General features: G+C 39.4%; 1 protein-coding gene and 1 non-coding gene across 4 annotated transcripts in view; both read right to left on the bottom strand.

Annotated features, from left to right (window-relative positions):
- Positions 1–22439, bottom strand: part of Cacnb2 (calcium voltage-gated channel auxiliary subunit beta 2) — a 356213-nt gene that overhangs the window by 251354 nt on the left and 82420 nt on the right. The gene's annotated exons all lie outside the window — the stretch shown is intronic.
- Positions 3347–3453, bottom strand: LOC147829071 (U6 spliceosomal RNA). Its single transcript, XR_015449715.1, has one exon. It is a non-coding gene; the product is annotated as a U6 spliceosomal RNA (small nuclear RNA).

The following is a 22439-nucleotide window of genomic DNA, read 5'->3' as shown; positions in this document are numbered from 1 at the left end:
CTTAAACACTTCCCTATGTTCTCTATGCAAGGTAAAAATGAATTTTGCAGCTGACCCTGGGGGAGCACACAATGGTTAATTAATTAATGAATCCAATCACACAGCAGATGCTTTCCCACCCTCAGCAGCAGTCTGCCTTTCAGTGATTTCCTTCCTAGTAGCTTTTCAAATCACCTTGCTTTTGCAAAAGAATTTCCTCCTCAGAGCATTTCCTTCCCCTTTATTGAAAAGTCTCAAATTTTACCCAGTTGGAAATACATTCTGTGTCACTAGTATCATCTTATAAAAGTTAAATATCTCTTAAATACAGAAGCCATAGCAAGGCAAAGTATTTAAAACTCTACCTTGTCCCTGTCTACCTACTCCCCACCTTGTTTCAGAGATAGTTTAAAGCAATCTGCAAGAATAAATTTAAAATAATGTTTAAATAGCATAACATAAAAGGAGAGTTAAAAGAAAAGAGAATAACAAAGGTGGGGATACAACATGGAGGAAAAAATGCAGCTTGAAATGCATCCCATCAAAATCTATGCCCGTCCAACAAATAAGCCATGCATTCAGCTCCGAGCTTTCTAGCAGCCAACTTAAAAAGGGAAATTCGGTCAGTTATCTAATTTACTGGCCATAAACTTAAAATAAACCCTATGCTCAGAAGTACAACTGTGCTTGGCACTCACAGCAGGCCTTGTAAAAAGGAACATCCTGTAAGAGCACATACAGTATCACTTACAGTGTCCTTACAGTAAATGCCACAGCAGGATTTAAAAAGCACTTCTCAGATTGACCTTCAGAGGAAGCTGAGCTCCTCACACCATAGCAGCGTTCAATGACATACCATGGACAGAGTGAGGGAAGCAGGGCCAGCAGGATACTGAGCTCACACCTTCCGCTTGACCCAAGAGTAATAATAAAACAAGTACAAAAGAGCTGACATGTACTGATACAGGAACCTGGTGAGCACTCTTCCTGGAATCTTCCTATCAGCTATGAAGAAGAGTTCCTAGTCATCCTTGGATTACACTGAGAAAAGAGACTTCAGAGTTGGGCCATTCGGTTAGCATTACAACAGCTCATCAATGGCAAAAACAGGATTCAAATCCAGATCAGTTGAACTTCAAAGAACTTTACTCCTCTTCCCCAGGACTCCAGGATTTTGGACAAATGAGTGGACTCTGTCCTTTAAACAATTCCACTGAGTGCTGTTTATCATTAATGAGCTTCTGCTCAATATCAGATGGCAACTAACCATAAGACCATGCAACACAGAGCCATATGATTGACCAATAATCAAGGCAGAAGTAGGTTAAAGGTGAAAATGTTTAAGGGAAGACATTTTACCTCAACTTACAGCAATCTGCTTTTCCTCCAAATACCCATCCACCATGGATAAGCTTCAGAAAATAATGAGGAAAGGAGGTAAGTCATTGGACAGACATTGTGGGAATAAGAACATCCCTGGATAAAAGGAAATGGAGAAATATGGGTAAATGGAAAAGGAGGAACATGGGTAAATGGAAATGGAGGAACATGGGTAAATGGCAATGGAGGAACATGGGTAAATGGAAATGGAGGAACATGGGTAAATGGCAATGGAGGAACATGGGTAAATGGCAATGGAGGAAGCCAAGATAGATTTTGTATAGTACAAAAACAATTGTTCTGAGTCTTGGCTCTTTCTACACTAGGTTCCTTTGGTGGTCAGAAATGTCTGGAAATCTTAAATCTTTATTTTATCCAAAGGTAAAAGACTTTTATTCTGTAGTTATTGCTTGCTAAAGTACTCTCTACAAGCAAAATGAACAACTTCAAAGGAGATGAGCTAAAGCACAAAGGAGGCAAACTGGTGGGACATAATACTTAGAAAACACATATTGAAACCGTCAAACACTAACTTCCCTTTGAGGCATATCACTACATTACTTAATTTTCTTACATCTTCAGGACTGTTTTTGGAAAACTAGACACAAATAGGAGCTTAAAAAGGGATGGAAAAGTGTTTCATGTGTGTATGTGTGCATTCATTTTAGAAGATGTAGAATTACATTACAAATTATTAAATTTGGGCTGGGGATTTAGCTCAATGGTTCCACCACCTGCCCTGCAAGTGCAAGAACCTGAGTTTGATCTCCAGTACCAAAAAAAAAAAATTATTAAATTTCTATATTAGAATAAGTAACCAAAATCATTCAGAAAAGTATCTAAAGGCAAATCATGTTCATTTTTATATTTCATAGTTTTAATGTGGGTTTTTAAAACTTCATCTTATCCTTTCTTATCCAAGAAAATTGTGTATTATTCTTTTCTATCCTAATATGAAACTAACTGTACTCAGATCAATTACTTTGGAAAACAAAAGCATTGCTCTGGTCAGTTCCACTCAATTCTCAGTTCAGGATTACTAGGTGCCTCCTATGTATGGACATCCTTGTAGATGCTAGTAAAAAAGAAGTAAGAATTAGTGATGGAGGCAGAGAAGAGCCTGCTTATATTCCTTTGAGCAAGTTCCACACAACACCCACATTTCTTTTTAGGAACAAACCAAGAGAATATTTTTAAGGGATATATATATATCTGTAGAGATTTTGTTAAGACTCCGTTGAAACATTCATGGAAATATTTCCCAGAATGCCTATCTCCATACTAAATTTCTATTTTTTACTAATCTTAAATGTGAAAACAAACTGATATTGCAACTACTACCGGGTGCCTTTCAAAATATATTGTTATTACAGAATGAGGTTGGAAGAGTGATTACTTGGCTTATGAACAAATGAATATTCTTTGCAAGAAAATATTTTCAAACTATAATTGTCTCATATTTTTTCTTTTCCCTTCTTTCCTTTCCTCTACCCCCCCCACTTCCCCTACCCCTTTAGACCTTTCCTTCCTATTTCACATTATCAATTTTACATTTTTTTTGGTTCCAAGGATTGAACTCATGACCTTGCACTTGCGAGGCAGGTGGCAGAACCAGTGACCTAAATCCTCAGCCCATCAATTATACATTTTGATCCTTCTTTACACTATTAGTTTTTCACACCAGAGAAACTATTCAGTATTTACACATGGGTGTCCTATTTATTTCACTTAAGAGCATGGCCTAAATATGCATCCATTTAGCTATAAATGTCTCTAGTTTTTCATTCTTTATGGCTCAGTAGTACTCCATTTTATAAAAACCACATCTTCTTTATCTAGTCACCAGTTGATGGGCACTTGGGCTGTCTCCAAGTTTTAGCTATTACAAACTGTGCCGCTATAAACATGGGTGAGCATATATTGCTGTGGTATGATTCTTTTAATTCTTTGGGGAAGATCCCCAGCAGGGGAATAGCTGGGTCAAATGAAAAATATGTAATGCTTCACAAATGTGCATGTCATCCTTGATCAGGGGCCAGGCTAATCTTCTCTGTATCGTTCCAATTTTAGTGTATGTGCTGTTGAAGTGAGTACATAAATGAATATTCTTCAATAGTCACTGACATTGAAAACATGTTCTAGGCCAAAGCCCAGGCATGGATCATAATAATAATAAAAAAATTAACTTAGCGCAAACTAGGCACTAAACATCAGTAAATAAGCTGGGCATAGTGGTACAGACCTGTAACCCAGAACTCCGGAAGGCTGAGGCAGGAGGATCCTATGTTTGAGGCCAGTCCAGGAAAGTTAGTAAGACTGTCTCAGAAAATGAAAAAAGGCTGTGATTGTAGCCCAGTGTGAAGGACCTAGATTCAATCTCCAGTAGCAATAATTATGAAGCCAATTAGAGAAAATGAAGGAGGAGAAAGAACAGTGTTTATACTTTAGAAATGAAGAACAGCCAGAAATTAATGGGCAATGAGAATTTTTAAAAATCAGAAAATTTGACATGTTAGTCCACAGGAAAAAAATATATCTATTAAGAGAATTAGACATCTGTCTAATGCCAAATTTCCCAAATTAAGAAGAAAATAATTAAAACGCTAGGGAGAGATTACAGAAGAACTATAAAGCTGGTTAAACAGTGAAAACTAAGGCCTTGGGAAAACACAAAAGAAACTGAGTTTGCAAGCTAAGCTAAGATCAATAGTATCGTCTATTATCTTCTGAGGAAAGAATATGAATTTGTTATATTCTCTGTTAATTCAACAAATCTCCCTAGGGTTCCTCCTGTATGCCGGGCTGTGTTCCAGACACTGGGAATACACAAGGGACTATCAGAAAACTCTCTCCTCCCAGGGAACTAGACAGGGAAGGGAAATGTAAACACATAGGTAAAAATGCCAGCAGGCCGTGTTCTGCATTTTGTGAAGGAGAATAAGGAACAGCAGACAATGAGAAGTCTCTTACTTTCTTCCTTTACCCTTTTCCTTCCCCTTCTTTTCTCTTTTCTCCTTTTCCTTTTCCTCCCCCTTTCCTTCTTCCTTACTTCCCTTCTCTTCTTTCTCCTCTACCTCCTGCACTCTCTCTCTCTCTCTCTCTCTCTCTCTCTCTCTCTCTCTCTCTCTCTCACACACACACACACACACACACACATTTATATATAAAATGTATATATCTTATATAAGGAAGAGTCTCTTAAGATGATAAGCTTTGAGAGAATAAAGCAATGAGACACATGGCCAAGGGGAAGAACAATCCAGGCAGAAGTCTTTAGAAGGGAACATACTTGGCACAAACAGCAAGAAGGAGCCTGTGGCTGGACCCCACCCAGTGGCCAGGGGCTGGTTCACTTGACACCATTAGGTCTAGGGAGTGACTGGACTTTCTTCTAATTTTGAGGGAAAGCCATTACAGCACTATGAAGAGGGCATCTGATTTGATTTGCACCTCAGCAGTCACATTCTGTCTGTAGTGGGAACGGCAGGGAGCTAATGAGAACAAGGGGCATCATTTTTGAAAGTACTGCAATAGTTCAGATAAAAGACAAGGGCATGGTCTGAGGCATTTGTGGGAGAAAATCTTGAAAGGTGGTAAGATTCCAGATTTTTTTAAAGGGAAAGGTGTATAGATGGATGTTCTGTTGGCAAGAAAGAAAAGAGCCAAGGATGAGTCCAATTAGGATCTGCAGGGAGAAGAGGGTTGAGTGACTCCATGAATGGAAAGTTCCATTTCCTAAGAAGAATATAGAGGAACAGTCTTGGTGGAAAATACTAATTTTGAGAAATCTATAGGATGACGATGGAAAGAGGTCAAGTAGGTGATTGAAAGGGAACTTTCAGGACAGGTATGAAGTTGGGATCAGCACACAGATAGTCTCAAAACCGTAAGCTTTACTGAAACTCCCTTGAGAAGCAGTCCAAACACTGATTTCTGGGAGCATTGTACCATCTGGAGGTAAGAAGAGAAGAATGTAGCAAAGGAGTGTGAGGGAAAAGCTAGGAGAGGTTGTTCCATAAGACACAGAAGTGATTAGCTTGACCCAAAGCCAATGGGAGGCCAAGTAAGATGAAGACTGAGAATTGATCATCAGACCTGAACGTGTGAGGGTGTTGATGACTGTGACCTGAGTAAATTCCCTTGAAGGGCTGGGTCAAAAATCTGTTGAAGTGAGGTCAATTAAGAGAGGAAGAGAAACAATTTGACACAGTGGGTAGAGACAACTTTTTCAAGATTTTCTTTAGCAAAGAGTAAAAAAATGAAAACACAGCTGCAAAAAAGATGTGGGGATAGGCAGTGTTTTTCTCTGAGCAGAAGATATTATGAGTTACATAAATAAGCAAAAGATATTTCAAGAGACAGCATGGATAATTGTAGAAGCAAAGTCCTTAGCTGGGGCAGAGAGGAGGGAAACCCTTGCAGAAGCTGTGACTAGACAAGGAAGAGAGGCTGTGAGTGCGTCTACCCACTCACGGGAAGCAGGCAGAGTCTGGGGACCAGTGAGTAGGTTTAATAGTAACAGCAACAGGAAGGTCTTTTCAGAGGGTTGCTTTTTTTCTCAGATGAAATTAAGAGAAAGAACATTTGCTGAGAATGAGGAGCTGTGAACCAAAGAAGGTGTGAAAAGGATCTCTTAGGAAATTGTCAAGTGGACTGGACAGAAAATAGAAAAAAAAACCACAACAAAATGGACAGTACTGAGCCCAGGTTGAAATTTGTATAAAACTGTCTCCTGAGTGGTAACAAACAGCAAAACTTTTTCCCTGACCACGTTCACCTGCTGAAGTTCAAGGGTAGAGTCAATGAGAGTCAATTCAGTCTGGAGTAGAATTTCCCAGGAATATTGGGGAAAGGCAGCAAGAGTGAGAGGGAAGGAGAGGAAGGGTTGAGACTGTCTGGTGGGAGCATGGGACCTGAAGAGAACAGGAAGGAGAATGAGAACATGGTGGTGTTGAGGGGTGACGGACTATGAACAAAGATATTGGCTCCAAAGATATAAAATTACAGAACAACAGGAAGAATTCTTAGAGCGTAACACCAGACATGTCAAACTAGACCAGAGGCAGTCTCTGTCTTCAAAAGACATACCTTCCCTCCTCATATGGAACCAGCTATGGAGCAACACACTGGCAAGGGTAATGGATGAGAAAAATCTCAAGTTTCCTTTCCAGATCTGATTTAGTTATCTGAGCACACAAGAGCCTGACAGATGAGACTAAACAAAAAGTTTCTTACATTTAAGAGCAGAAACAGTAGAACCTTGGACCTGTTACCTGGTTAGAGATAAATCACTTCAAAAAGTACTTTCGGAATTATTTTTACAATCAGCCCAGAGAAATATTTTATTTCTCATTCATGAACCAGACAGTTGCCAGAGGCAAAATAATTAAACTATGAATTTTCAATTTTTTGGAAATATCTAACTCATTATGTTTGATACAAACAGCCTCGATTCTTCATAAAGAATAATTCCTTCAGGCCTGAACATCCACTTAATTGGCTCTGGAGAAGTGGATTTTTTCTACTGAATTTTAAAGTTCAACTTTATATATTTTATTCTCACTTTTTGACTTAGCAGATGTTATGATGTTATGATTTCTCAGTCTGTCTGTCTGTCTGTCTTTGAGCTAGGCTCTCACTTTGTAGTTCAGCCTGGCCTTGAACTCACTATTCAGCCCAGGTTGGTTTAGAACTCCTGGCAATCCTCCTGCCTCAGCCTCCCGAGTGCTGGGATTATAGGCATGTAACACCATGTCAAGCTGGTTTCAATGTTTGTATCCCTTTGCTCCAAATTCTTATGTTGAAACCTAGTCATCAGTGTGCTAGTATCAAAAGGCAAAGCCTTGGGAGGTGATTAGGTCAGAAGGGTGGAGACTTCATCAGTGGGATTAGTGCCCTTTAAAAGGCCCCAGACTCCTTTGCCCTTCCAGCATAGGAGGACACAGAAAAGTGCCACCCCTACAGCAGGAACAGGCCCTAATCAGACACCAAATCTGCCTTGAACTTCCTTTCCACCCTTCAGTACAGTAAGAGACAAATGTCAGTTCTATGTAAGCCATTCTGTTAATGATATTTTGTTACAGTAGATTGAATGGACCAAGGCTGCAAATTTATTTTGGCAAGTGTCAACAGATAGCCCTAAAATCCCAGTATAAATTTTTAATTTATTTGGGATATTTGTCCTCCTGGACAATCTTCCTGTAACACAGCTTATTCCAAATTGGACAAATCTAAGGAAAAGTATGACATTTACTTTTCTGTCCCTTGGTTCTGTTAGGGCTTTAAATGAGGGGAAGAGGAAAAGATTTGTTTGGTTCTTTCTTTACTGGGAGTTGGTACTAGTTGGAAAGGAGAACATAGCTTATGGGTGCATTTCCTGGGCCACTTTGAGCGAAGAGGAATGATCTTGAGTAGTATATTTGAACATATAGCTAATGCATATAACAAAACTTCCTTTAAAAATATTTTTGTTATAATATCAAAAACAAAAAAGCAACATAAACTATGTGTGGGAGGCACAGGAGGCAGAATTAGCCCTGCACTGGTGTCTCCCCTAGGAGCCTTCTATGGTGGCTTACCCGGTCTGTACCCAGGTGCCACATGAACGAGTAAGATATTGCTAAAAATCACATAATAACATTAAAAGTTTATGATGATCTGGGGGTTGCAGTACCAGCTGTCCAGGGAGGCAGTTTAGAGGGGTCTGGTAATGGGTACAAGGGGATGGGGACTCATCTGAGAGCTCAACTGGAGCCCCAGGTGGCTGCCGTCATACAGCTCTGACAAGGAGGCGCCACCTGGCAGGGCTCTGTCCAGGGGCCATGGCCACAGAGGTGACCGCTCAGAATGGGAGGCCGGGGAACTCTTGGGCAGGACAGAAGGAGAGCCCACTGGCATAGACCCTGTTGATCAGCAGCATGATCAGGAGACCCTGGTCCCAGATTCCAAAGGCTCCAGCGGCTTAGTGCCCTGCATCTTACCTGTGTGAGCAGATGGGATGAAGTCTCACCAGGGATGCAAAACAAGCCAACGGGCTGAAAAATCTCGTTTGGGCTATGTGTAGAACCACTGAACGCATACAGATTTGAGTTTGGCTCCATCAGGATTTTGAACTAATAGGTCTCACCCCATCTCCATGAAGAAATAAACAAGCTAGGGTCCAAAACCCAGGATCAAGTTTTGTCTCATTTATATCATGGAGGAAGTAGAGAAAATAATCACACTGAAAAAAAACTAGACAAGAGCCTATGGGTTTCCCCTTTCAAAAATCTGGTTTCTTAAGGTTACAATAATTATAACCATAGTTTAATCTTTATGGAGTGGTTTCCGTGTGATAAGCACTTCAGATCTTTTCTTTTAATTTTTACAACAATCTTCACAGCATATATTTTTATACCCATATAGCAGATGGGAACACCAAGCATAGAAATGCTAATTGGCAAAAGCTTATATATAACCCATGGAGCAAAACGGCTTCAGATCTAGGCAGTCTGAATAGAGAGTTGAGATGTTCAAGCCTTCTATAATTTGGATCTTAAATGGCCCATATGTTAAAGGCTTGGACTCCACAGTGGTACCACTAGGGGTTAGTGAAACCTTAAGAGGCGGGGCTTAGCAGGAGGTCTTTGGATCATTGTGGGTGTGGTCTGGAAGGGGAGGGATAGTGGAACCCTCCCTCATCTCTTTCCTTTCTTCTCTTTTGCTTCCTGGCTATAAGAGCAATGGTTCTGCTCCACCATGCTCCTGCCGTGATGTGCTGCCCTACCGTAAGCCCAAAGCAAACAGGCCCAATCAACCATGCACTGGAACCTCCAAACCCGTGAGCCGAAATAAACCTTTTTCTCTTTATAAGTTGATGATTTCAGGTATTTGTTATAGTAACAGAAAACATGAACACAAACCACTGAGCATACAGCCTTTTATCTAGGGCTTTTACACTTAGGGACCCAGGGGTCACTGCACTTTTTGCTGCACAGCTGTTCTCTGGACCTTCTGAAGGGAAGAGCCCACAGAGGGTCCTTCCTGAATATTGACTCCCACTGCCACAGTGAGTCTTCTTTCTTCACTCTTTCCCTAGCACCTGCTCAATGATGCCTCTGGATTGTTCCTCAACTCTTGAATAATATGGGGAGTTCATGAATTTCAAAGCAAGACCGGAACAAACATAAAAGTAAGTGAAAGCTCCTGTTGTATAAAGGAATGCAGGAACATTTCCAACCTCATACCTCACCTCCCCAGGATTTGGAATCTCTGATGTTAGAATTCTGCGCTGTGCCCTGGGTCCCATCTTGCTGAAGAGCTGAAGAACTAGAAATGTTTGATCTTCTTGCTTCTCAGTGGAACAGAAGTAATCCCACAGAATAGAAGTAATCCCATGGTTAACCCAAAAGGCCAGGTATTTTGTATTGTTTTGGGCAAAAATATAAATACAAGGAAGAACACTGCAGGATCCCTTCCAGCAGCTACCTCCCAGGTCACCTAACACACACACACACACACACACACACACACACACACACACACACACACAGGAATGGTGCCCACCCCAGTGCTTGTGTGCCATTTTATCTTTTCCAGGTTTTGGAGACCACTGCTTCTTGGCTCATAACATCTTCAAAGGGATAACCATGTCCTTTTGGCCACTCCTCCTTCTGACTTAGGGCTCTTCTACCCACCTGGAAGGCAGATCGTCTTCCCAGGTGCAAACTCTTCACTTAATCATTTCTGTAGACTCCCATTTGCCACATAAGGCAGCATATTCAGAGGTTCCAGGGACACTAATCAAGCCTACCACAGTGCCCAAGGTCTTCTCTATACATACTTCCCTATCAAGCCATATCAAATCTCAAGTCCTTGTTCATGCGGTTGGCAAAAGAATCTAAAAAGCTGCTTAGGAATTTGAAATGAGCAAATGAATCCAAAACTCCCAGACAGAATTATGATATGCACTTAACAGAGTCTCTGCTATTGGCAAGAATTAGTATTATATCTCACCTAAATATGTGTACCTCTCTTTTTATATCACACATTAGGAAAAGTCATATCCTTCAGAAACCCCATAGTCATTGGCATTTGAGAATTGGGAAATGGCTGATCCTATTTTTAGTCTTGAAATGATTTTTGTACAAAGGTAAAATTTTGATGTCTAAGATTCACCATTGAATTCAATGATCTAATTTTGTATAAGTCACAACAAAGTGACCAGGTATCTGTGACTCTAGAATGAACCCTTTCTTGATATGATTCTCAGAAGTCTTGACGTGTCTCCTCAGGACGTGACAGATTTGTCGCCAAGACCATTGCAGCCAACATGAAGGACACTGTCCTGTAAGAAAGCCAGGCTGGCTCCTCACGACTGACTGCTTTGAAGTAAGCAGGGATGGAAGGCAGGAGCTTCTATCTTGCAGCCTTATCACCATGCCGTTCTCCCCAGCAGTGCAGCACTGTGGTTACAAGTAGTTCAGTTTCCCAACTGAGAAAACAGAGCTCCTAGCGTGAAGTGACATGCTCAGGGACACACTGCGGCTGGGTGCTACAGCTAAGATTCCAGCCAAAGCCCTCAGACGCCCGAGGCCTGTTCCTTACATGCTGCCAGGTTATCTTAGGCTGGGGTGTTTTATACCATTCCCTGTTTCATACTCCTAAAAACAATCCCCGTAAAGAGTCAGGGTTACGCTTCACACAAAATTCCCTGCCTTACCTGAGCCCAGCCAGCAAGAAATCTTATGAATCACTTTTTAATAACTCGAGTAAGGAACCATGTTTTTTAAAAATCACATTGAATACAACAGTGTGTCTAAATTGCTATTGAAATAGAAGGGTTGTGGGTCTTAATAGTCCTATGGATTCTAAAATAGTCTTTCTTTTTTTTTTTTTTAATGTGTGCTTATTTTTTTTTGTATTAAATTCTTTTATTGGTACATTGTAGGTATACAACACAATTACATTTCTCATTGGGAATTGTACCTTTACATAATGCATCTTGGTTTTTATTTTTTCCCCATTCCGAGCCCTCCCTTCAACCCCTCCACCCTTCCCTATTTACAAAGACTTTATTTCCATTTTTTCCATTTCTCAGCACTTTTCCTTTCCCTTCTTTCCTTTCCCCTGCCCCTCCCACTACCCCTACCCCTTTGGACATTTTCTTCCTATTTTGCATTATTGATTATTCATTCTAATCATTGGTACATTTTAGGTATACAATATACTGACATTCATCATTGGAAATTTGCACCTTTACATAGTCTCTCTTGGTTCTTATTTTTCACCCTTGCTCAGCCCTCCAATCCCTCCATTCCTCCCTATTTACAAAGATTTTGTTCCTATTTTTCCATTTTCTCATATTAATCCCATTCCCTTCTATCCTTTCCCCTACCCTCCCACTTCCTTCCCCTTTGCCCCTTTTCTTCCTATTTCACATTTACTATTATACATTTAGTCCTTATTTACACGTTCAGTTTCTCACACCAGAGAAACTATTCAGTATTTATACATGCGTGTCCTATTTATTTCACTTAAGAGTATCACCTCAATGTGCATCCATTTAGCTATAAATGTCTCTAATTTCTCATTTTTTATGGCTGAGTAGTACTCCATTTTATAAAAAAACCACATTTTCTTTATCCAGTCTCCAGTTGATGGGCATTTGGGCTGTTTCCAAGTTTTAGCTATTACAAACTGTGCTGCTATGAATATGGGTGCACATATATCACTGTGGTATGATTCTTTTAATTCTTTGGGGAAGATCCCCAGCAGTGGAACCAGTTGGAACAGAGGTTAGGCAGAACCCTTGAAGACATCGGTGTAGAAAAAGATTTTATGAACAAAACCTCAGTTGCCTGTGAACTAGCACAAACAATCAACAAATGGGATCTCTTCTCATTAAAAGGCTTCTGCACAGCAAGAATAACCACCAGCAGTGTGAAGAGACAACCCACAATGTGGGAAAAAATCTTCACCTGCTCTTCCTCAGACAAAGGTCTACTATCTCGAATCTATAAAGAACTTAAAAAGATCAGACCTCCCAAATGTAAAGACCCAATCTGAAAATGGGCATCTGAAATGAACAGACATTTCTCAGACAAAGAAGTAGAAATAGCAAATAAATACATGAAAAAATGTTCAACATCACTGGTCATTCGAGAGATACAAATGAAAACAATGCCGAGATTCCACTTCACTCCAGAAAGAATGGCTGCTATCATGAAATCAACCAATAACAAATGCTGGTGGGGCTGTGGGGAAAGAGGAACACTGCTCCACTGCTGGTGGGAGTGTAGACTGGTGCAAGCACTGTGGAAATCAGTATGGAGATACTTCAAAGAACTAGGACTGGAAGTCCCATTTGACCCCGCTAAAATAGTCTTTCTTATTGGTATGGTCAACGATTTCTGAATTTTATTGAGAATATAACAATATTGACAACTTAAAAAGCATCAAAGAAAAGGTAGTCTATCTCGATATATGAATTAAAGGATTTGGGGGCAGATTTTCTTTGGAAATTTCATTGCTTTTACTCAGCTACACTTATAATACACTTACTTTTCAGTTCAATTTCCTTAGTGCTGCAGTATTATTAATTTTTAAAATTGTTGATGTGATATTTTGATTTTTCACTTACATATTTACTTCAAATATTTTCCTGGTATACTTTTCTATTTCATTTTTTCCTTATTATGATGTTTAGTATTTTAAAGTAACAATATGTCTTTGTGAATATTTTTCTATCTCATCAAAACATACTTTACCTTCCCATTGTCTTGATAAATCAACATTTCTATTCTAATCATACTTATATTATATTCCACTCTTTACTAATGACATTCTTTAAGTTTGATATAATGTATGGATTTGATTTTTAAATAGCTAATTATCCTAATTTTTATACAGTTTGTTAAAAAATCATTGCTCTCTTGTTTCATTATGTTCTTTTGTGAAATATTAAGTAAAGTGAAAGCTAGCTGTGAATTCAATTTATAGAAGGCCATTCAGTTTTTGAAATATTCTATTGTTAAATATGTATTTTAATGGATTCTTTTACTTGTATATATACTTGAATATGAATATGAAATTGAAAACTGAATATAGATGTACATGAATATGTATTTGCATATTACCTGTTACTTGCCTATTTTATTTGCTGTTACTTTGGCGTAGCTAATATGATTCATCTGCTTATCTCTTTTCTCTCATTTTAGCTGACAACTGAGATTTGTATAAACATTTCCAAAGTCTCTGGCTTCTCAGGAAAATATACACATAAAAATTAAAAACTCAAAGCAGATGTAAACAAAAATGATTACAAAAACATCTAAATTGCCATGGTTGACTTTAAAATTTAGTTAGCTAACCACAGAAATGTATCAGAGAGTAAATGGGCATGATGCAGGTTGCTACCCCAGTGACTTTCCTAGAACTCACTCACAAGATCTGAGCACAGAAAGTTGCTGGATGTACATCTCAGATGTATGAATTCTCACAGTGCAATAAAACCCTGCTATCAAATTATCAATTACACAAATTAAATAGCATACGTCAGTAACTTCCCATCCTGTTATTTTTATATTCTCATGTTTCTAATTTAATTTTGAAAGATTTTTTTTGATCATGAACAATTTCTTTGGAGTTTTGAAAGGGATGACACCAAATTACTATCAATATAGTATTTCGTATTTTCCTCTGGGTTCTTGAAATACTTCTCAATCTATACAAATCCATGTATTTCATTATGTTTGAAAATATTTTATCTTCATAATTTTTAAAATCCAGAGGAATAAAATAATAACTTCTACTAAAAACAGGAGGGATAAAATAATTACCCATAATTCCAATAGCTAGTTAACTATCTGATGACTATCTTGGCATATTTACCTCTAGTCTTCCTTTAAAAAAGTAGAATTCTCCCTATTGTCTTTTTTGAAAATGATATCAACTCATTAGAAATTCTACAGTGTAAACATAAAATGAAGTTTAAAAACTACTCTAAGAGTAGGTCCTGAGTCGCACGGAAGATGCCAAATCACCCCCCGCTGCAGACAGGCAGGTCTGCCCATGCCCTACCGAGGTCCTGAGTCATAGAGAACACGCCGAATCAGCCCGCTGCACACAGGAAGGTCTGTGCACGCCCTACCGAGGTCCTGAGTCACATGGAAGATACCAAATCACCCCGCTGCAGACAGGCAGCCACCTGGTTCCACACTACAAAGACGCAGAGGACACCAGACCACAAGACCAGGGTACTGAGTCCCGCTGTTCCCAGCCCAGAGGTAAGGGCTTCTGAGCCATTGTCCCACTGCTCCTGGTCCAGAGGAAGGGGCTTCCCAGTCACCATTCCTCCCGCTGCTCCCAGCCCAGAGGAAAGGGCTTTTGAGCCACCCTCTGTCCCACTGCTCCTGGCCCAGAGGAAGGGGCTTCCAGGCCGCCATCCCTCCCACTGCTCCTGGCCCACAGGGAGGGGCTTCTGAGCCACCATCCCACTGCTCCTGGTCCAGAGGAAGGGGCTTCCCGGTCATCATCCCTCCTGCTGCTCCCAGCCCACAGGAAAGGGCTTCTGGGTCACCATCCCTACCGCTGCTCATGGCCACTGTCCCACCTTATCCAGCTCAGAGGAGGTAATCTGTGTAGGCACTAACAGCCCCCTGCCCCAGTCGAAATGAGAAAACATGTAAATAAGTCTCAAAACCAGACTCCCAGATCACCTACAGCAACCCCAAAGGGAAATGAGATGGAACACTCTGATACTCAACCACCTGGACCCACTGAACTGGCAACAAAAGCGGATCTGGAAAACATGAAATCAGAAATAATTTCTCAGATAATAGGAGAAATTGTGCCCCTAGTGCAAGACATGATTAATAAATCTAGAGAGGAGCTCAGGAACATGATGGAATCCCAACATAAGAAACAAATGGAATCCATAAAACAGATGCAAATAGATTTCCAGGACATGAAAAACTCCATTGAAAGTCTACACAGCAGAATGAGCCAATGTGAGGACAGAATTTCAGATATAGAAGATAATATTGCAATTAGTGATCAGGAAAAGAAAAATTGCTTCAAAATTATAAAGGAACAGGAGAAATCAATCCAGCAGCTGCTAGATGATGCAAAGAAGAATGACATAAGACTGATTGGGCTCAATGAAGAAACTGGAGAGAGTGGAGATGACATAAAAAATCTCTTCACAGAAATAATGGCAGAAAACTTCCCAAGCAGGGGAAAAGAGCTTGACATACAGACAAGTGAGGCATATAGGACTCCAAATAGCCTTGATCAAAAACAATCTACACATAGGCATATAATTGTTAAGATTCCAGAAACACAACAGAAGAACAAAGTTCTACAAGCAGTCAGAGAAAAGAAACAAATCACATACAAAGGAAAGCCCATCAGAATCACAGCAGACTTCTCAACACAAACCCTCAAGGCAAGGAGAGCTTGAAGTGACATATTCCAAGCCCTAAAAGAAAACAGCCTCCAACCCAGATTGATGTACCCTGCAAAACTATCTTTCAAAATGGATGGAGAAATAAGATACTTTCATGACAAAGAGCACCTTAGGAACTTCGTGAATACCAAACCAGAACTCCAAAGAATTATACACAATATCCTAGGAACAGACATTGAGGATCACAACCCCAGGAAGCAAAGCAGAATGAACCCATCTGGCATGACAAGAAATTAAATGTAAAGGGGGAGAACCCAACAAAAAGAAAAAGTCATGGCAATGATAAGTCAATATGTTTCAGTTATAACCATCAACGTTAATGGTCTCAATTCACCAATCAAAAGAAATAGACTGGCAGAATGGGTCAAGAAGCAAAATCCAACAATATGCTACATACAAGAAACACACTTAGTTCCAAAGGAAACTCATAGACTGAAAGTTAAAGGGTGGAAAACAATACTGTATGTGACAGGAACCTGAAAAAAAGCAGGAGTAGCTATCCTCTTTGCAGATTAAGTAGATTTCAAACCAACACTGATTAAGAGACATGAAGAAGGACACTACATCCTTGTAAAGGGAAGAATCCAAGGGGAAGAGATGACAATCATAAATATCTAGGCACCAAACACTAGTGCACCCAACTATATAAAACAAATACTAATGGACATGAAAAGTCATACATGCACTAATACAATTGTAGTGGGGGACCTGAACACCCCACTCTCACAAATAGATAGATCAACTAGACTAAAACTAAGTAATGAAATACTAGAACTCAATCGAACTCTTGAACAAATGAACTTAACAGATGTTTACAGAGTCTTCCACCCCACAAAATCAGAATACACATTCTTCTCAGCTGCACATGGGTCATTCTCCAAAATAGACCACATACTCACACAAAGAACATGTTTAAGTGCAAAGGAATTGAAGTTATCCCCTATATATTATCAGACCATAGTGAGATGAAATTGGAGATCCATAGCAAAAGAAACTCAAAAAATTTCATAAACACGTGGAAATTGAACAACACACTTCTGAATAACCAATGGGTCACAGAGGAATTTAAAGAAGAAATCAGACAGTTCCTTCAATTAAATGACAATGACAATACAACATATCAGAATCTATGGGACACAATGAAAGCAGTCTTATGAGGGAAATTCATAGCAGTGAATATGCATATTAGGAAAACACAATGAGCCCAATTAAACAACCTGATGCTGAACCTCAAGCTTCTAGAAAAAGAAGAGCAGGACAACCCCAAAGCTCCTACAAAGGAGGAAATTATAAAGATCAGAGGAGAAATCAATGCAATGGAGACTAAGAGAACGATACAAAAAAATCAATGAAGCCAAGAGTTGGTTCTTCAAAAGAATCAACAAAATTGACAAACCTTTAGCCAACCTTGTCAGAAAAAAGGAAAGAAAAGGCCCAAATCCATGCAATTAGGAATGAAAAGGGTGAAATTACAACAGACCCAGCAGAAATCCAGAGGATTATCAATATCTACTTCCAGAACCTATATGCCAATAAGATGGACAACACAGAAGAAATGGACAGATTTCTACATACCTATGAATTACCAAAGTTGAACGAAGAAGACCTAAAACTTCTGAACAACTGAATATCAACCAATGAAATTGAAAATGTAATTAAACACTTACCAACTAAGAAAAGCCCTGGCCCTGATGGCTTCACTGCTGAATTCTACAAGACATTTAGAGAGGAACTGCTGCCACTACTGTTTAAACTCTTCAGTGAAATTGAAAGGGAGGCAATACTCCCAAATTCATTCCTGGAAGCAAGCATCACCTTGATCCCCAAAGCAGAGAAAGACCAAACCGAAAAAGAGAACTATAGGCCAATCTCACTAATGAACATAGATGCAAAAATCCTTAATAGGAAAATGGCAAACAGAATGCAGAAGACCATCAAGAAGATCATACACCCTGATCAAGTGGGATTCATCCCAGGGATGCAGGGATGGTTCCATATACGAAAATCAATCAATGTAATACACTATATCAAAAGAGCTAAGGACAAAAACCATATGATTATCTCCATAGATGCAGAAAAATCATTTGACAAAATCCAACATGCATTTATGATAAAAACCCTACAAAAGATTGGAATAGATGGTCTCTACCTCAAACTGATAGAAGCCATCTATGAAAAACCAACAGCCAATATCATACTAAATGGTCAAAAACTGAAATCCTTCACACTAAAATCAGGAACAAGACAAGGATGCCCACTATCACCAGTCTTGTTCAATATAGTTCTGGAAACATTAGCCATGGCAATTAGACAAGACAAAGAAATAAAAGGAATAAAGATAGGAAATGAAGAAGTCAAATTGTCATTATTTGCAGATGACATGATACTCTATATAGAAGACCCCAAGAACTCCACCAAAAGTCTCCTAGACTTACTAACCAAATTCAGTCAAGTAGCTGGTTACAAGGTCAACAAACAAAAATCAATAGCTTTCCTCTACACCAATGACAGACTCACTGAGAGAGAAATAGGGCAAATAATTCCTTTCACAATAGCATCCAAAAAACTGAAATACCTAGGAATCAACCTAAAGAAAGAAATCAAAGACCTCTTCTCTGAAAACTATGGCACTCTGAAAAGAGAGATTGAAGATGATATCAGAAAATGGACAGACATCCCCTGCTCCTGGGTAGGAAGGATTAATATAGTGAAAATGGCCATACTTCCAAAACTGCTATATAGATTTAATGCAATTCCAATTGACATCCCAGAAGCATATTTCATGGACCTTGAGAAAACAATCCAAAAATTCATTTGGAACAAGAAGAGACCCAGAATAGCAAAAGCAATTCTAGGTAACAGAGACCTGGCAGGGGGTATCACAATCCCCAACCTGCAACTCTACTACAAAGCTACTGTGATAAAAACAGCATGGTACTGGCAAAGAAACAGACCTGAGGACCAGTGGAACAGATTAGAAAATGCAGAAACAATGCCAGACACATTCAGCCATCTTATCTTCGATAAAGGAGCCAAACACCCTCACTGGAGGAAAGATAGCTTCTTTAATAAATGGTGCTGGAAAAATTGGGCTTCAACTTGCCAAAGATTAAAACTACACCTATATCTCTCATCATGCACTAAACTGAAATCAAAATGGATTAAAGATCTAAATATTAAAATAGAAACTCTGAACCAGTTGGAACAGAGGTTAGGCAGAACCCTTGAAGACATCGGTGTAGGAAAAGATTTTATGAACAAAACCTCAGTTGCCCATCAACTAGCACAAACAATCAACAAGTGGGATCTCTTCTTATTAAAAAGCTTCTGCACAGCAAGAGAAACCACCAGCAGTGTGAAGAGACAACCCACAATGTGGGAAAAAATCTTCACCTGCTCTTCCTCAGACAAAGGTCTACTATCTCGAATCTATAAAGAATTTAAAAAGATCAGACCTCCCAAATGTAAAGACCCAATCCAAAAATGGGCATCTGAAATGAACAGACATTTCTCAGACAAAGAAGTACAAATAGCAAATAAATACATGAAAAAATGTTCAACATCACTGGTCATTCGAGAGATGCAAATGAAAACAACACTGAGATTCCACTTCACTCCAGAAAGAATGGCTACTATCATGAAATCAACCAACAACAAATGCTGGCGGGGCTGTAGGGAAAGAGGAACCCTGTTCCACTGCTGGTGGGAGTGCAGACTGGTGCAACCACTGTGGAAATCAGCATGGAGATACCTCAAAGAACTAGGACAGGAAGTCTCCTTTGATCCCACTATTCCACTGCTGGGGATCTTCCCCAAAGAATTAAAAGAATCATACCACAGTGATATATGTGCACCCATATTCATAGCAGCACAGTTTGTGATAGCTAAAACTTGGAAACAGCCCAAATGCCCATCAACTGGAGACTGGATAAAGAAAATGTGGTTTTTTTATAAAATGGAGTACTACTCAGCCATAAAAAATGAGAAATTAGAGACATTTATAGCTAAATGGATGCACATTGAGGTGATACTCTTAAGTGAAATAAATAGGACACGCATGTATAAATACTGAATAGTTTCTCTGGTGTGAGAAACTGAACGTGTAAATAAGGACTAAATGTATAATAGTAAATGTGAAATAGGAAGAAAAGGGGCAAAGGGGAAGGAAGTGGGAGGGTAGGGGAAAGGATAGAAGGGAATGGGATTAATATGAGAAAATGGAAAAATAGGAACAAAATCTTTGTAAATAGGGAGGAATGGAGGGATTGGAGGGCTGGGCAAGGGTGAAAAATAAGAACCAAGAGAGACTATGTAAAGGTGCAAATTTCCAATGATGAATGTCAGTATATTGTATACCTAAAATGTACCAATGATTAGAATGAATAATCAATAATGCAAAATAGGAAGAAAATGTCCAAAGGGTAGGGTAGTGGGAGGGGCAGGGGAAAGGAAAGAAGGGAAAGGAAAAATGCTGAGAAATGGAAAAAATGGAAATAAAGTCTTTGTAAATAGAGAAGGGAGGGCTAGGAATGGCGAAAAAATAAGAACCAAGATGCATCATGGAAAGGTACAATTCCCAATGAGAAATGTAATTGTGTTGTATAACTACAATGTACCAATAAAAGAATTTAATACAAAAAAAACCTACCCTAAGAACACCTGTAAAGAACTACAATAATAATTTTCAATAACTTTCCTTGCAATTAGATGGATAACATAGCTCTGTAAAAACAAGGTCAACCTATCAGTGTTGTTTTTATTTAAAAATCTTTATTTTTACTCGTCTCAGTAAAGAAAATAAATACGAGTAAAAATAATTTGACTGATGAACTTAAAATAATGATTGCTTCACATAACACCGTTTCATAAATTACCTAAAGTTAAGAGAACATGAGAAAAATATACTAGATTTTGTTTTGGTGGTGCTGACAATCAAAGCCAGGGCTTTACCCATGCTGGGCTGTCTTTTCTCCTGTGATTACTGTATAGTACTCAATTCCGGAGAGCAGAAATGATGTGCTTGTGATATACTATGAGACTACTGTCTCACTCTCACTTCTCCTTTACCCCTACTCAATTCCCTCTTGTTTGTATTTTTATATCTTAATGTTTAAAACCATGTTTCAATGATTTAGCATCCTTCTATTTGCTACTGGTTATATTTAAATGGATTCAGTGCTTATTACAGACCTTTCTCATGCTTGCTGCTATATTGGGTGAACATTTCAGGTGGGAACAATAGCTTTCGGTCACCTGCTTGAAGGAATGTAGAAAACATCCCATTTCCTGGCATGAAGGGGTAGATTGAGAAATATGAAGACATCTGATTTCCTTCTTGTTTTCTTTGGGGTTTTTTGGGGTTTTTTGGTACTGGGGATCGAACTTGGGACCTTGTGCTTTCGAGGCAGGCGGCAGAACCACTGAGTTAAATCCCCAGCCCTGATTTCCTTCTTTATGTGAAGAAGTTTTTAATCCTTGAAATTGGATATTCTAAATAATATTTTTATCACATACAAGGGGTTGGTGCAATCTTTGTATTTCTTCAAAGAATATATTTTCTACAATTCATTTTTCCCCTCCAAATATGTTATCCCTCCGTTGGCTCATCTTTGTCTTCTGATTATTGGTGTTGCCCTAGTTGCTTTTAATATTAGTCCTTTTCATCTTTTGTCACTATGATTATCTCTAGCTTTGCCTGCGTCTGTAACTCAGTTATCCAGAGTGTATGATCTTTTCTTTGTTGGTTTTTGGTTTGTTTTGTGGACCCAGGGATTGAATCCAGGGCCTTCGTGCTGAGGTACATCGTCAAACTTTTTTTTTTGGTACTGGGGATCGAACTCAGGACCTTGTGCTTGCAAGGCAGGAACCACTGAGCTAAATCCCTGGCCCTGGACCTTTTTTTTTTTTTAATGAGACCGGGTCTTGCTAATTTGCCCAGGCCAGGCTGAAATTTGGCAATCCCCTGCCTCAGCCTCCCTGATTGCTGGGATTACAAGGGCTTGGCCATTCAGAAAGCACAGTGCTTTGATCCTGTATTTCCTTAGACTCCGACCTTGGTTTTCCTAACCCTGTTTCCCTCATGTTTTCCGTGAGCGATTCCTTTATTAAATGCTCATTTTTTTCGATGGTACTGCGTGCAAAGCAATTGTGAGAAGTCTGCTTTTGCTCCTTGGTACTTCTCGCAGGTGGGTTCTTTTGCTTCTGCTTTGCCTTCTCCTTTTAGAGTATTTTCAAAATAGCATTTTGCTTAGGGGCCTCTGGTTCCATTTTTGTTGCTGGGATCCCTTGGGTAGATTTGCTAAGTCACTGTCACTGTTAGAGTGGGTAAATCTTCACTGCCATATAGCTATTTACCTCTGAGCTACAGTTCACAGGGTTGGGATTTCCCATTTGATTACTTAATGCACACAGGTAATAAGAATGAGAGGGGTGGGGAGAGGCAGTAAGAAGTTGTGAGGACCAGAGCTTCCACTAAGGAGTCGCTCTCGCAATGCCTGCTCACTCACCGTTCTCTTTTCCTGGATTATGGAATTGCCACTTGATGGAGTGATCGCTTCTCCTTGCTTTAGAAAGTTCCTTCAAGTTCATTACACAAGACTGAAATTTTTATTTCTTTTTTGGAAGAGGCACAAGG

This window comes from Heterocephalus glaber, unplaced genomic scaffold, assembly GCF_053883595.1.
Source record: "Heterocephalus glaber isolate CG9 unplaced genomic scaffold, H.glaber_assembly_v1.0 deba00000768, whole genome shotgun sequence".
Taxonomy (NCBI): Eukaryota; Metazoa; Chordata; class Mammalia; order Rodentia; family Bathyergidae; genus Heterocephalus; species Heterocephalus glaber.
This window is presented reverse-complemented; position numbering and strand designations above follow the sequence as displayed.